The sequence below is a fragment of the Diplotaxodon limnothrissa genome, linkage group LG23, assembly GCF_057381915.1.
Source record: "Diplotaxodon limnothrissa isolate DT_005_m linkage group LG23, D_limnothrissa_male_GT1.1, whole genome shotgun sequence".
In the NCBI taxonomy this organism is placed as follows: domain Eukaryota; kingdom Metazoa; phylum Chordata; class Actinopteri; order Cichliformes; family Cichlidae; genus Diplotaxodon; species Diplotaxodon limnothrissa.
The window spans coordinates 9,344,333-9,360,660 of NC_140617.1; positions in this window are offsets into that span (position 1 = coordinate 9,344,333).

A 16,328-nucleotide genomic window follows, 5' to 3' on the forward strand; every position below is an offset into this window, starting at 1 on the left:
CTTTGTGTGTTTTAGCCCATCTTCTTTCTGCCAACGAGAAGTTACAGACAAATTAAGCTGTTACTTCATCTCGTCTTCCACCGCTAACGCTACTTTGGAGAGTCGTACCCTCAGCTGTGAAAATCATTCCTGTGTTTAGACACAGCCCTGTGACATGGGCTTTTAGCACACTGAGACCAATGAAGTGTTGCCAGCTGTGCAACGTGGCTGAAGAGTTCACAGCTACTCAACGCACAGGCGCCAATGGCAAAGTCAGACCGCAGTTCTCATTCAAAAAGTCCCGCACCAACACAGTTACCTCCTGAAAGACATCAGTGAAATAAAGCACTGATTAAACACAAAGACTTTATGGCAAAATTCTGGAGAGCACATTACGTCTCTAAGAGTCCCCAGAGGACAGGCGATAAAGGACGTGGTACAATGCAGAGGCCAATCCATCACTTAATGGGTCACGATCCAAAATTCCTCTTTTGAACACAGATCTCCGGTATAAAAGCCTCCAGACGAGAACTAAAAGTGACTAAGTGTTTCTATTTGAGTAAGTGAGGGGGTGCTTGTGTCTTTCTGTCTGTGTGAGTCAATGTGTGACTGCAGGCTGTACAGTAGATAAGAAAGGGCAGCGAGAGGCACCGGGGTATCCATTACTCACTGGATGCCTATGGAGAGCAGAAGAAGCGGCAGCTGAATCTAGTTTAATGGTGGAAATGGATGCACAGTCTCCCCGTGGAGCGATCCCCTTTATGACCAAAGCTTACCTGTGATATATGGAAAGAAGACAGATGCCAGCGAGGGAGGCAGTGGGACACCAAGGTGATTGGACAGATTCTTCTGGGTGATGCGGAGGCTGAGTGTAGCTTTGAACTCTTGCCACAGTCCAGGGTCAAGCTGGGGGTGATTAAGTGCTGCTGCCGTGCTCCCGTAGGACAGGAAAAGGATGAGAACTTATTTTCAGCGAGCAAACAGAAAGAAGATGATCTGAAAAGGCCAGAACCTCAAACCATGGTGTTTGCAGTGCACTAAGGCATCGGCTTTTAAAAGAATCAAAGAAAACATGCCGTAGCCTACCATCTGTAAAATTTTATTACATTATATAAGACTTGTGTCTGTACTAACGAAGATCACATGGAACTCCATAGATTCTGTAATGAATAAACATAATCAAGATAAATTTCTGATGATGACAATATACAAAGTGTGATCAAAATCTTACTAGGTTAATAAAACATTTAAAAACCTTACTGCTTTAAATTTGCCCATTCTTCCCTTCAAAGTTCTCTTCTAATGCATTTTCAGAGTCCTCCTTGCACTTGCACACCCCTGCAATATAAGGAGGGTGCTGAGCAAGTGGTGGTTCAACACCCTTTGGCACACAAGTGCAATGTCAATGACTACGACTATGACTAGCAGCATGCTTGTCAAAAAATGACAAACATGCTGCTAGCTGTGGTTTTCTGCTGACATGCCATCTTCAGGCTCAACTGTGTACCCTTCAACTGAAATCTTCTGGCCCATATCCAGAGACCCACCAGTGATGATCCTTAACATAAAAACTTTCCAGTGAAAGATGGCCAAGTACAAATATTAATACGCTGACTTACAGGATCCGATCTAAAAACACCAGCCACAATGAAAATGGCTTGACATGCACAAGAAAACAATCTTAAAAGAGAAATAAGGAAAGATTTTTACATTTTAAGTTATAATTTATTAATATATTTTAAAAACATTCAATATCTGCTTAAATCTCTGTAGGCCAAATGCTAACATCAGACAAAGTAGAACCGAGGCTGATAGAAACATCAGTTCATCATATATTTAGTAATAAAAAGTAATAAAATAATGAAAAGGGAGATAACATCATGACATCACAGCCACAAAAGTCACTGACTAATCTGATTGTAAACCAACAGATATCATTCAAATGTCAACTTTGTGGTGGAGCCAGAAGAAAATCTGAAAACTGCACATTGGCAAAATGTGCAGTTCACTATCTGAAAACCAAGTTCATATGACCTAGAAGTGGTGCTTGGGGGGGGGGGGGGGGGGGGGGGGGGGGGGGGAGTCATTAGATCACCAAGGTCACAAAAATCGATCAACTACAGTAGGCACCATAAATGCACCATGAATAAAATATGATGGTAGTGCATTAAATAGTTGTTGAGATGTTTCAGTCAGGACCAGAGTGGTGGACTATCAACTGTCCAGCTTTATCATGGCCAGAGCTACACTGCTAGCAGTGCTAGAAATAATGTGTTTGCTTACAAAAGCCTTAGCATGCTATGAGTGCACAGCGATACTTCTCACGGTTCATCTTTGTTCATTGTAAGCGTTAGCATCTAAACAGCTGATATGATAAGCAGAATCTTCATTGATGTATAACTTCAGAAAGTATCAAATGAAATTCAAGCCACTGAGTACGTTTTCAGTGTCTGGCCTTGAGCACCGGTTATTGTACCATCATGTGGTTTTATTCGTGAATATAATCAACGTTGAAGTAAATAAATAAATGGAGCGGGCAGCAGTTACCTCCTCATAATTTCCATTGTTGACGTATTTCCGATCATATTACCTCATGAAAAATTTATAACAAAACAATAAGAAATATGAAAGGCAAAGTGAGAGTAAAGACATTTGCCTTCATACTTTTTAAATATTGACACATTTCTGTAGGACTGTAATAAAGGAAACAAAAAGTAATATCCAAAGCATCTGGGAGAGGTCCTGCAGGCCAATTCATATACTTTATAATCATAGTCAGGCTGTTTTTGTACGTGGGTGTACGTTCATGGTGATGACACATACGCCTGTTAAATAATGGATATGTTGCCACAGCCACTTTGCATTTGCATCATAAAAATATTGAATTATTGCTCTCTGGGTGTGAAAAACTTCTGCACAAGTTGAAATGATGGCGCCGGTGAGGTCGGCTGCCGTCACGACTGCTCCGACCACTTTTTCTTTGTCTTTGTTTTTTAAGTTAGTTTTCAGCGTTTCTAAATCGGCAAAATCATCACCATTGGGTACATTAGGTATGACAGTGACACTCTTGTTTCTATTGGTATACAATGTACTCACAATTCGAAGTTTTTAACTCCGGATCCGAGCTGGCCGAGTGAGATCTCGAGGGAGAACAAAGGGAAGCGGCGGCGGCCTAGAGGGAAGCGAGCCGGCGTCAGGAACAGGCTGAGAGCTCGTGCACACCGCACACCTCTGCCTAGCATCCTGCTCGCCAACGTCCAGTCACTGGAGAACAAGCTTGACGACCTCAGGGCCAGGATAAAGTTCAAGAGAGACATTCGGGACTGCAATCTCCTCTGCTTCACCGAGACATGGCTGAACCCAGCGGTGCCGGACCACGCCATCCAGCCGGCCGAGTTCTTCTCGGTTCACCGCATGGACAGGACACGGGACTCGGGGAAGTCAAGGGGAGGCGGCGTGTGTTTAATGGTGAACAACAACTGGTGCAACAGTGCGAACGTTGTTCCTCTCACACGCTCCTGCACACCAAATCTGGAACTACTGTCCATCATGTGTCGTCCTTTTTATCTACCTCGGGAATTTACATCGGTCATTGTAAGTGCCGTTTATATTCCACCACAAGCGGACACGGTCACCGCCTTATGCGAGCTGCATGAGGCACTCACACAGCACCAGACACAACACCGGGACGCTGCGCTTATTGTGACGGGGGACTTTAATAGCGCCAACCTCAAACGCGCAGCGCCGAACTTTTATCAACACATCACCTGCCCCACCAGGGGTGAAAGGACACTGGACCACTGCTACACTACGGTCAAGGACGGCTACAAGGCACAATCCCGCCCCCCGTTTGGCAAATCTGATCACGCCGCCATCTTCCTCATGCCAAAATACAAACAAAGGCTGAAACAGGAAGTTCCGGTTCAGAGGAAGGTCGCGCGCTGGACGGATCAATCGGTGGCCGCGTTACAGGACGCACTCGATGACGCAGACTGGGGCATGTTCAGAAACAGCTCCGACGATGACGTCAACGTGTTTACGGAAGCGGTTGTGGGATTCATCGGGAAACTAGCGGATGATACCGTGGAGACAAAGACTATCACAACGTTTCCCAACCAGAAGCCGTGGGTGGATAAAACCATCCGCGACGCTCTGAGATCCCGCACCGCTGCCTACAACACGGGACTCATGACGGGGGACATGGACCCGTACAAAGCCGCGTCATATAACGTGCGGAGGGCGGTGAAAGAGGCGAAGCTAGAGTCACAACTCCAACAGAGTGACTCTAGGAGCCTGTGGCGGGGACTAAGGACAATAACGGACTATAAAGCACCAACAACCGGTATGACGAACGCGGCCGTGACTTTGGCAGACGAGCTGAACACTTTCTATGCTCGCTTCGAGGCTGCAGCTAAGGTCTCCAACAATGATAGTGTTAGCGGCGCTAACGGCTGCAGACAGGAAGATACTGCCAGCACCGGAAACGTGCTCGTCATCTCCGAGCATGAAGTAAGGAGAGCCTTCAAGAGAGTGAACACCAGGAAAGCAGCAGGACCAGACGGCATCCCAGGTCGTATCCTAAGAGACTGCGCATACCAGCTAGCTCCTGTGTTCACTGAGATATTCAACATCTCTTTATCTCAGTCGGTGATCCCCACATGCTTCAAAGAGTCCATCATTGTTCCTGTCCCGAAGAAACCCCACCCTGCTTCTCTCAATGACTATCGCCCTGTAGCCCTCACCTCAGTAGTGATGAAGTGCTTTGAACGCCTGGTCAGAGACTTCATCATTTCTTCACTACCAGACACACTGGACCCACTACAGTTCGCTTACCGTCCAAATCGTTCCACAGACGATGCCATCTCTCATCTCCTCCACACATCACTCACTCACTTGGACACTAGAAGGGGGAATTATGTTAAAATGCTCTTCATAGACTACAGCTCTGCATTTAATACCATAATTCCCTCCACACTCACCACCAAGCTGGAGCATCTGGGACTCAGCTCATCTATGTGTCAGTGGATCTCCAACTTCCTAACTGGCAGACCACAGGCAGTAAGGATGGGCGGACATGTCTCAGCCTCCACCACTCTCAGCACTGGAGCCCCCCAGGGGTGTGTTCTGAGCCCCCTGCTGTACTCCTTGTACACATATGACTGTGTGGCCACTACCAGCTCCACCACCATCATCAAGTTTGCTGACGACACCGTCGTGGTGGGCCTGATCTCTGATAACAACGAGACGGCCTACCTGAAGGAGATTAGGAATCTGGAGAACTGGTGCCAGAGGAACAACCTCCTTCTAAACGTCAGTAAGACAAAGGAGCTGATAGTGGACTTCAGCACTAAGCAGGAGAGGAACTACCAGACCCCCGTCATCAACGAGTGCCCAGTGGAGAGAGTGGACAGCTTCAAATACCTCGGAGTTCACATCACGCAGGACCTGTCATGGTCCTGTCACATCAACACCGTGGTGAAAAAGGCCCGACAGCGTCTCTACCACCTCAGACGCTTGAGAGACTTCCAACTGCCCTCCAAGGTGCTCAGGAACTTTTACTCGTGCACCATAGAGAGCATCCTGGCGGGAAACATCTTAACCTGGTTCGGGAACAGCACCATGCAGGACAGACGAGCTCTACAGAGGGTTGTGCGGTCAGCTGAGCGCACCATCAGCTCCGAGCTCCCTGACCTGCACTCAATCTACAGCAGGCGGTGCTGGACTAAGGCCAGGAAGATCATGAAGGACCTCAGCCATCCCAACAACAGACTGTTCTCTCTGTTGAGGTCAGGAAAGCGATTCCGCTCCCTGAAGACCAACACAGAGAGACTGAGGAGGAGCTTCTTCCCGCAGGCGATACGGTCTCTCAATCACACCACCACACAGTACTGACCCACACATATGGTTCTTACACACACACTGGACTTTCTGGACATTGTTTTTGCTCAACACTGGTCACTATATTCTTCATTTCCAGTTAATTGTACAGCTGCTGTTATTGTGTATATATTTATTTATATTTAGATTTCTTCATACATTCTTATATAGTTCTATATTGTGTATTGTGTATTTTGTTGTACAGTTATTTTATTTTCAACTTTAATTTATATATTTTATCTTATTCTTCCCAGTTAAATTTACCCTTCATTCTAATTTGTGTTGTACAGTTATTTCATTTTTAACCTTAATTTATATTTTATTCCTTCCTAGTTAATTTACCCTTTTTAATTTTTCATATTTATTTCCTATCTTATTCATAGCCTTTTCCTTTTTTGTTTTCTTTAGGTCACGAGCAGTTGTCCAAGCATTTCACTACATATCGTACTGTGTATGACTGTGTACGTGACAAATAAAATTTGAATTTGAATTTGAATTTGAATGAGTCAAACAGTACTTCACACACACACACACACACACACACACACACACACACACACACACACACACACACACACACACACACACACAGGCTAGTTGTTAGCAGTTATGATCTGTCATAGGACACCCCCACCCTTCTCTTTCACACTGGCGTTCAGAGGGGGAGTAAGAGCACAGAAGACTCAACTACCCAGGCTTTTTATTGCTTTATTGCTTCCTCCCAAAGTAAAGGAGCACAAGAGACTGTGAAGCTATCCCCTCCCGACCTCTCCGCAGCCCCCATCCCCACAACCCCTCCCCGCTCCTGCTGGGAAGAACAGGACTGTGGTGGGTAGGAGGTCTACCGCTTTCTAAAGACCAGTCCACTGAATAGTTGGCCACGGTCATCGTTATCCTCCCAATTAACACTCGTTTGTCTGCGGTGAATTCAATTAGAGCCATATTCATGAGCGACCAGCAGGGGAGGCGTGCATGTGGGAGGGTGGGTCACTTCCCTGGACCACATCAGAGCGCTGCAGGTCAGCTCTTGTTCAGCCAAAGCATCCACACATATGTGAGTCAACCCCTTTCTCTGGAGAACAGAACAGAGCAATGAGGCGCGAGGGATCATGCAGAGTTTACAATCAATGCAGATTACGCGATGGAAATTTTATTTATAAATTCATGTCTAAATTGTGAGGTGTGTGTGAGGCTGACTGGCTAAAATCACTTTAGTTACATTCACGATTATACTACTTGGTCACCGTCTTTATCATAACATCACAACGTTGTGAAAGACAGCAACGTGTGATTTATGAACAAAAAAATTGTAATCTATCACAGAACTGAGAAAGAATTTATGACACACAGATGAGGCAAAAATATTGTGTAGTCTAAACCCAGCATTGGTTTGTGGATTAGAATACAAACAGTTACAGATACGATTTCACAATTTCATCCTGAAATATAATTTATTTTTCCAATATTTTGTTATTTTGTTACTTAGTGAATGAGTGGGTGATGGACTCTCATTCCGTCAAATATAGCAACTGAGAGACACAATTAATTTTATTGGATACAAAACTGACTGAAGAAGTCCGAGCAGTGCTGCTAGAAGTTAATGGGATCTTCTGATTTCAGTCTACACAAAATTTTATGGTGATCTATCCAATAGCTTTCCAATACTGTCATTTGCATCCCTACAATCATTCTGCACGTAAAAAAAGAAAGAAAGAAAATGTTACTTCTCTCTTCTGACTTTTGACCTTCATATTGCTAAAGTATCAAAATGACCATTTCTAAAGCAGAAACACTGCTGAGGTTTTTTTTTTTTAATGCATGCTGAGTAGAGCGCATTGTAAGACAGCACTGCTGAGTGCAGGTTCTCTGGTGTTGCTGGCTCTGCTCTTAATGTTACTGTGAAATGCTGCCTTTGCATGCAATGAAGACTGGATGTGTCAACAGACAATGCTAAATGAATCACATCTGTCCAAGAGCCTGGATCAGCGTCTCTGTGATCAATGCCGTGTCAGCATGGGGACACGATGATCACACTTGCAGCTTCTGCACCCGACCCCCGTCTCCACAGGGGGAAGAAGGGTGTATTTCTGACGTGCGAGGCAGAATGAGTGAAGTGTTTATCCTTCTTTGTGTCTAACACTGAAGGCGATCAGGAAGTCAGATAAGTTGACACTGAGGCTGAGCGACTCTGACGCTTTAATTCGAAGGCCTGCTGTTCTTCATGAAGCATGAGATGGGGTCAGGTTATGAGTTTTCATATCTCCGCTTCATAATGGCAGCATGAATTTTAACTTGCAGTCAGTCCAAACCTTTTTTGTGGGTCGGACTGCTTTTTCACTCTAAAAACGTGACGTCATTGTTAGATCACGTCTTGATAAACCAGCTGACCCTTGCTTTAAAACGGCAGTGGGAATTCAATTAGCTGAGACTGTTGGCTGCAGTACAGTTCAGTCCTCCATGAGCTGATCATGCAGACTGACAATATATGTAAGTTAAATGCTTCAAGAAAAAAGTGCAAAAAATAGTCATGAAAGATAAAAAGAAGCATGGATGAGAAGCAAAGACAATGGCGATGATGGACAGTTTTAATTGTCCACCATCATTTACAATTTGTCTATAGTTACTTTTCTCTTCTAAGCATGAGGAGGCAAAACTAGTGTGCTTGAGCTTTGTCATACAGGTTTATCTTAATTCTTCATTCAGCAGGTCTGGCAGTAATCAGGCCTGGTGTGACAGTGAAATTGGACTCAACTTTCCAAAAAATGTCCTTGAAAGTTCATGATTTAACAAGGGTCAGGAAGGATTGAATATTTTATTTTGCTTAATAAATTAAATAATCATTTAAAAACTGTGTTTTGTATTTAGTCCATTAGTTATTTTTGTCTAATATTAAAATTAGTTTGATAGCTCAGTAGGTAGAGTGGTGGCCCCGTCATCAGAAGGTCGGGAGTTTGAATCCACTGAACGGCTACCCTGAGGTACCCCTGAGCAAGCTACCATCCCTACACACTGCTCCCCGGGCACCCAATGGCTGCCCACTGCTTCACCGAATGAATGGATTAAATGCAGAGAGGAATTTCTCCAAGGGGATCAATAAAGTATACATTATTATTTAAAAAAAAATTACGTGTGACAAAAAACTAAGGAATACACTAATAAGTTTTTGTTTGAAAACACATCCTTTTCTCTCCGTTTTGCAAGGAAAACTGAGCTCTTTTGAAAACGGATACATTTGAAAACGCCGTTTTCGTGTCACAGTGTGGACGGCGAACCCGGAGCCTTTTCGAAAACGATGACGCATTTTAGTCATGTGATGCAGTCATGTGACCAATTAAACTAAGATAGCGGAGGGCATTATACAGCAGTTTTTTTTTCTCTCTTTAATTCTCACTCGCTTTTGCAACTTTGTACTTTTGTGTTACCACCTCATTGTTAGTCCATTTAAAAAACTCGGTGCTTTTCCTCAACATTTTGTCGCGACGTTTTAAAGAGCCGGAAAGTAAATAAACGACAGACAGAAATGAAGCAGGCCGAATCTTCTTGCGTTTCGCGCATGCGCTGGACTGTAAGCGTTTTCGGCCGTTTCAATGTGGATGAACAACTCTGTGAAAACGATAATGTGGACGTGGAGCGTTTTCAGACGAAAAGGGCGTTTTCAAATTTATCCGGGCCAGTGATGTAGCCTGAGGAGCCCTTTTTCACAGCACTGCATCTGCTGCAGCTACAAATGTCACTCAAGTGCTGAGTGGGGACCAAAACAATAACACTGCAGACCAGGAAAACCAAAACAAGAGATTAACAAATTCTTTCAGGTTCTGTAGATCTGAAACTATATCCTGTTCCCACGGCTAACACGGATACCTTTTCCTGTATTTTCATTACACCAAGCCAAGCAGAAATGCTCCAGAGCTGAAAATGAAGGCGACACAATGAAAGAAAAAAAATTGGTTTCTGTAGACTCTTATGTTAGAGTGTGTAGTTTTGCAGCATTAAACAGGGAGTTTTCAGCTGGGTACCAAAAATGTTTTTTGGCCTCTATGGATAGTTTCCTCCTTCTTAATTACACCTAAGAGTCACAGTTAGGTGAATAATTATAATAACATAACTACTTTGACACTTGGACAGATCAGCCAGGGATGAATCCATCACCCTTCCAATTGCCAAAGGCCCTGTTTTAAAACCTGAGCCAATGAGAGTGACTACATCCACCTTTTATCCTATGAACTCAGAAGAGCTTTGAATCTTGTTGTGTTCACCTAAACAAACAGCAAAAGAAAAAACAAGCAGTAAAAATATCACCAGGGAAAACTGAAAAACCCAGCAAACATGGTTGAAACTCCCGACGTCATCTCCCCGGTCAAAACTGGTCGTGGGGTTAGTGGCTGTACCATTTTCAGCATGCTTTACTCTACCGCTCAACAGCACTGCTTTGTGCAGCAAATGTGCGCTTGTTAAAGGGCAGGACCACGGGAATGATGTGTGGTGGTGTGGTGAGTGGATCTACCCTGGTGGCTTTCTTTTTCCCAGCCTTCTCTGTAGTCGTTCTTGTTATTATCATGATTTTTACTCTGCATTTTAATCCTATAATTTGAACCTTGCGACTAATCCATTGCCAAGTCATATTTCTCCAGTAGCATGAGAAAGATAAAATAGTATTTATAACTTCTTATTTGTATGAGTTGATCTCTGTTATTTCTGTTCAAACCTTTTGAAAACATTTCAAACATTTTTACAGTCGTAGGTGCGTGAACGTTAAAAGCCTGCTGTGGTGCATTCCAGCTGCTGCCTTGTACCCTCATTCAGGCTGCAAAGGATGAGCGAGTTGCCTTAATGTGACACTGAACTAAATCATCATGCTTCACAATTTCTAAGATAATATCCTGGGAGATGTGCAATCATATCGCGGTGCGCATACTTACTTGCCTGTACATGTAGCCATGCCTGAATGTTAAGCAGCCTTGGTGAACATTCATGTCATTAGCCCTCACAGCTCCAGCGTGTGCGTCTGTGTGTGAGGTCTGCCCGCTTTGAGACCCCGTCGGCCTGCAGCCAGGGCGCGCAGGCCCATGCGTCTCCTGAAATCACCTTCATGTGGAGTGACTTTTTGCTCCACCGGCGACAGTGCAATCCCACTCTTCATTTAATGGCTCATAATTACTTCAGAATAGTTTAACGATTGCACTAAATTCAAGCTGAAGTGTTTAGGCCTCTTGTCTCCAGGATACAAGGCAGGCCTGGTGTTGAAGAGGGAAAGTTTCCTTACTGGATCCGATACAATGGACTGGCAATCGCTCTGTGTCTTCACTAGTGGAAATAATAATCAGTAAGAACTACATTATTTTCAGTGCATCTTTTTCCCCCCAAAAAAATGTCAAAATGAGCAACTGAAAGATTGTCCTCCACAAATAGGATCATTTTGGCACAATTTCAATCCAAGAAATGAATTAATCTTACCCGGTGGAATATAACTGCCTGCAGTTAAGAAAAGACGAGACAGTTTTAAGAGGCTGGAAAGTTTTATGTGACTGCTGTTTTTATTAAAACAAATGTATTTCATTCTGAGAGACAACCCTCCCTCCTGTGATATGCTTTTCTATCCTATAACCCCTGTATTCTAGTATTTCTCAGATGTAACCAAGGCAGGAGGTTAAGAAAAAACAACAAAAGAAAGTTCTTATGATTACGTGCAATCCCCGTTAAAGCTGAACGTGTAGTTCTATACCAGCACATGTGAAGGCAGCAGAAAAAAGGAGACCCTGGTTGAGAAGTAGGGCATTTCTTCTTGCACTAATAAGCTTTGCTGATGAGTTCATTTATGTAAAAGCATGAGCTCACTTCATAGTTGGCACATATTCAACCCAGTCAAAACATAAGGAAACGGGTCCAAAAACAAAAACAAGCTTGTGCACTGACATTTGGGGGTGTTCAAGGGATCACACCACTGCCGCTCTTTAAAGGTCACAGGGTTTTGAGGAAAAAAGCCCATCTGGAGGAACCTATGACACAGGGGTGCAGAATATCAGGTAACACTTGGGTTGTATTTTTTCCACAAGTGTCAACTTTGGAAACGCTCTTGCACGTCTGACAGGGTTTCATTTCTAAGGTTCCCAACAGGCTTGTGTTTGACTTTAACAAACACCTCACTTTGTGACTCTCCGTAGAAATGCATGTGAAAAGTGGCTTCTGCGGGTAGAAAAACAATATCTGAAACTACCGCTGTTTTCAAAATGTTGTACAGCTTTCTTTCTTTTCTTTTCTTGAATAAGCCTTAGCGCCTTAAAACAACACAATATCTTTTCCGGTCATAACGGTTTCTTTTATCTCCATTGTGACAAATAGCTTTGGTAGCTGTGACAGCGAGCAGCTCAACGGGACACTTTGATTGTATGAAATTAAATGCAACCAGCTGCGGGGCTAATCGGGGGATATGCCATTTGGCTTTAATTACTGAAATGTCATGAAAGAACCACACTAGAACTGTGGAGCTGAAAGAAAGGGAAAATAAAAGAGAACCTTGTAGAGGCTGTCTCATGTAGATTTGTAGAACGTTGGAAAGGATTTGGGATTTATGACTGGAAATGGAGAAAATGCCTCTCTTTTCTATTCTGAATGACCCCAATCTGGGACATTTTTTTTAGATTCATTTATTCTTTTCTGTACTTTGAGCTTAAAAACAGAACAGTATGCATTTTTCTAGAGCTGCACCAGTTAGAATTTTTCTTGGACAATTCTGCTTTCCTCTTTCAAAAAAAAAATATGACCACTAATTAGGATCTTTTGATTATTTTCTGAAATATAACTGACTGGTAGTCAATCAGGGGTCACAGACTAGTCTAACGACAGTACTGGACACATACCTGGGTAATGTTAGGACTGCATCTGGTGTAAAAAGTCTGTGCCAAATCAAACAGGCAGATTCATCTACTGTAGCAGCTCCTTGCGAAATAGTTGAATGTACCCTTACACCTAAAATCCAATAGAAAATAAACTGCACTTCAGCTGTTGTCAGTGTTAAACAATGAATTTGCTATGCTGTGTTCAGCTTCTTCTAGTACTTCAATGCTAAGCGACCATAGACAGTATAAAAGATGGACATAGCTACTGGGTCTGAAGAGTAAAGAGAATGTGGAAGTGTCTGCATTGTATGTAACGTCCACCAGGAGGTGATACCTGTGGTTGCCAGTAGAGATGGACCGATCCGATATTACGTATCGGTATCGGTCCGATACTGACCTAAATTACTGGATCGGATATCGGAGAAAAATAAAAAATGTAATCCGATCCATTAAATATCACGAAAGCACCTCACAAAACTTGCTACACGCCGTAACTCACCTCAGAACGTTAGCACGTCGGAGCAGTATGCATCACGTGATAGAGCGGCTGTGGCATGCGGGACCTGTCGGTGGTCTGGATAGCATGTGGAGCTTCGCTAGCAACCCGGCATTTCATCTCCGACAAAGTTATCCCCGAGAGAAGTACAGCAAGTGTGTAAGTCCATCTCTGAATGTTTGTAAAGCATTCCTGCGTTAAGCTTAACAAGCGATATATGGAGCGACTGCCTCTTCTTGCTGCTACTTCAATCATGAAACTGCTTAACGATCAGCTGATCGGCTTTTCTGTCGCGAGTCCATCTCTCTGGTTTGTTTTTGGCCCACTTTGCACCAGAAAGAGGAAACCAGCGGCTAAACAACAGCAGCACGTTTAAGCTTGATCAGCTGTTGTTAGAATTTATTTATTATTACTTTCTACTCGAGGATCTTTTTCTACGTAGCTGACGCTGGTAACTGTGCAGGGGCGGATCTAGCAAAGTTTAGCCAGGGGGGCCGATAGGGCATTAACAGGGAAAAGGGGGCACAAAGACATACTTTTCTTTCTTATTCTCATTTAAAATGTCTAGCTTTTAATAAATAATTATCCGAATCTTACACCGAAAGTTTTAATTTGATGTAAAATGAATAGAAGTCAATTACTGTATATAGTGACTATTAAGTCTAATATATATACCCTAGTAAGCTATAGTACTTTTTCCTTTGGGAAGGTACCATCTGTGCAGTCTGCAATTTTGCTGAAGAAAGATGTTGAATCTATTTAATATTTCTTGAAAAATAATTGATTTCTGTGCATTTTTTTTCACACTGCATCAAATTAAGGTTGATTACGTCGATTAAGCATCATGAGGTGGAGCGTGAGGGGTGGTTCCCTATTTTTTATTTATTTATTTTTGTTGTTGCTGGGAGTTGGAACCCTATTAGTTAGGTTGCTTAATATTTACGCTAAGTACTCTTTAAAATACCAGAATAGGGAGGATGGTGTAGGTTTAAGTTTATTAGATTGATCAGTATTGCTGAACTATAAATATTTTTTTTTTGCATATAGGTATAACAGAATAGCTTTAGTGTAGTTGTTGTTTTAAACTTGAGTATGAACTTATACAAAATGCAGCAAGATATTTTTTAAAAAACAGTTTTATTGATTAAAACACACTATATCGGATTCATATCGGTATCGGCAGATATCCAAATTTATGATATCGGTATCGGTATCGGACATAAAAAAGTGGTATCGTGCCATCTCTAGTTGCCAGTGGACTCCCAGCTTGGAAGATAAACCTGAACTATAGGGTCAATCTCAATTTAGGATCAACTTCAGGAACATAAGTGAAGTCAATTTCTTAATTATGGTCATTCAGACAGTCAAAGGATAATGACTAGTGATTGACAAGTCAGTAGCCTGTGAGCATGTGTTTTCACTGATCCACCCCTCGCTTGTTTGATTTAGTGTGGCAGCTAGTGAAAATGCTCAGTTTAAGGCTTCACAAATGCACTTCACAAGACAGCAACTACATACATCTTTTACACTATGAGACAATTGTCAGACTTTGAACTAATAAATGTTGCAAGAAAAATTTCTGGCACAACTCGACCTTCTTCCAAGGTGCATGGAGAGGATGAGAAACTGACAACGTAGGAACTCCAGCAACACTTAAAGGTAAAGAGGAACAACTTTATTAACTGACCAACACCTTTCACAGAATGTGATTTACCGTTCACTAGTCAGGTACATCACCTGGAAAACCAGCTAATTCAAGTCAATGGATCTTCGATTAGGCCCTCAAAAAACTGTCACATACACAATCAATGCTAAAGATTTCTACTGGATTGCCTATTTGCACAGTATTGATATCAAAAGTGTCAGCTTTGCCTCCTCCAGCTGACAACACTTCACACTGGTTAATGGATAGCAAATTACAAGCTACTTTGTGATCCTTATTGAGAAAGGTGCTAGATAAATACATTTTACTTACATATGACTGCTGCAGACTGGCAGGAAAACAACATGTTTACAACACTGAACAAAAATTTAGGAGGAAGTTTGAGAGCTCAGTAAAGCAGTAGGCAGCAACATATCAGTCCTGCTCATAGCAGTTCTGATATGTAGTCTTAGTTTAACAGGCTACCATCTTTATTTGGCTATAAAACCTGTTAGGTTTCTCTTATAGATCCAGATTGAAGCTAAAAAGTTTACCACCAACTAGACAAAAAAATGAAAGACTCCATTTAATCAGAAGTGAAAATTACGGAGCCAAAAGCACAGCCTTACTTCATAAAACTTAAAAAAAAATTGCTTTTTTCTGTTTGCTTTGTGTCACATGGCTAATATAATCTTAAATATTTGTCATATATTACATATTTGTCAGTATTTGTGTAACATTGGGTAAAACCCAGACTTTTCTTGCAGCCAAAGCTAAGGACCTGTGTCCTAGAAATGTATGGAAAAAAAGTAGCATGTGAAGTTAAACAAGTGTGGTTGTGGAATTACCCCGAGACAGATGCAGTGGATTAGGGGTGGAGCGGGGCCACACCCGGCCAGGCTCAGACTCATTACATTTGATTGATTAGTATGTAATTAGGCTGGTTGCTGATCACTGGTTGACAAAAATACAAATCACATCCTGTGCGCTGTGGACCAGAGAGCCACAACTATAATGACACAACAACCATCTCACACAGTAGCATTGCAGGAGAGGAAAAAGTCATGCCTCTGAGCTTTTTTCCTTTTTTCACATGTGACATTTAGCAAAGCACGGGGGAATTCCATGCGGTTTTCTGTTGACAGCTGTAAGTGGGCATGGATCACATAATGCTAGACAAAGCAGCTCACTGTTTCGTGATGGTGATGCAGTGGTAAGGTAAAAGGGTGTCCGATAATAGATAAGGACGTTAACCAACCAGAGAGCATGTAGACCACAGACAATGACTATCAACGCCTGAATGTCCAGGTCACCTGACTACAGCAAATGCAGTAATTCAGTGATGGTGCGGTGTTTATTCTATATGCGGCTATAAAAGCAGCCACTTAGTTGGAAAACAAGCAGGAATAAAGGCAGACCAATCTTCCAGAGCCATAGCACAGTGCTCTTTTCTCTCAGTTTCTCAGTATTTACAGGCCTCAGCTCAGCGCCTACATAG